General features: G+C 32.3%; 1 pseudogene; it reads right to left on the minus strand.

The window, feature by feature from the left end:
- Nucleotides 1-205: 205 nt before the first annotated feature.
- On the minus strand, nt 206-302 carry LOC138841522 (U6 spliceosomal RNA; annotated as a pseudogene).
- Nucleotides 303-869: the final 567 nt, after the last annotated feature.

Consider the following 869-nt stretch of genomic DNA (forward strand, 5'->3'; position numbering starts at 1 on the left):
TTTCTTTGGGATAAAATGACAATGTTATCTTATTTCAAAAGTTTTATAAAGGTTATGCTATGTAAAGGCCTTTCTAAAACGGTGAAGATTGAATACACTGATGTCAAATTAACTTTTATTTCTATGAATTACACATATTATTACTCTTGTATATTTGTAATCAACTTTTGAATAACTGTTTTTCATTTCTTGCATCTGAATAATGAAAAATATGGAATACTTCACAAATTTTCATATCATCCTTGTGCAAGAGCCATATAAATCTCTGTATTGTAATTCGGGTAGACGTGCTGCTGAAGCATGTAGTATCCTATAAACTTAAGTAATTAATGATGCAATCTTAAGACAGGCATATATCCTTGGTTGCCTATTTGTAACAAGGAAACCTTATTGTTCCCAAAATTGCTATTCATCTTATTTCTGTAAAATTCTGTGTATGGTGGAAAAAACTTATGTTGTTTGTTCGATTGTTCACATTTGCAAGTTTTTGTAAATGACTACTTTAAATCTTTTTCATTTGAAATTTGATCATACTTTGAAGCCTTTATAGATAGGTGCAAAGGTGATGGATTTTCAAGTACTTGTTTATTAACTGATTTAGCTTTGTTGAGCTAATGGATTCAAAGTAAGCCTTGCTTAGAGCTACTTCTAAACTTCTGCAGCTTAAAATTTCCCAAATGAGGTCTTGCTGGCACAAATGTCTCCTTGACCTTTTACCCTTGCTTCATGTAGGAACAGCCCAACCAGAATGTCTTACCCTGACAGCATATATTGTCTTACTGGAGCAAAACTAATCTTAGTTACGAGGGATTATAGAGAGACGAACAGTTCAGACAGAACTGTTCGGACTAGAAGGTATTTTTTCAAAA

Source organism: Dipodomys merriami, unplaced genomic scaffold (assembly GCF_024711535.1).
Source record: "Dipodomys merriami isolate MVZ:Mamm:240054 unplaced genomic scaffold, mDipMer1.0.p SCAF_320, whole genome shotgun sequence".
Taxonomy (NCBI): Eukaryota; Metazoa; Chordata; class Mammalia; order Rodentia; family Heteromyidae; genus Dipodomys; species Dipodomys merriami.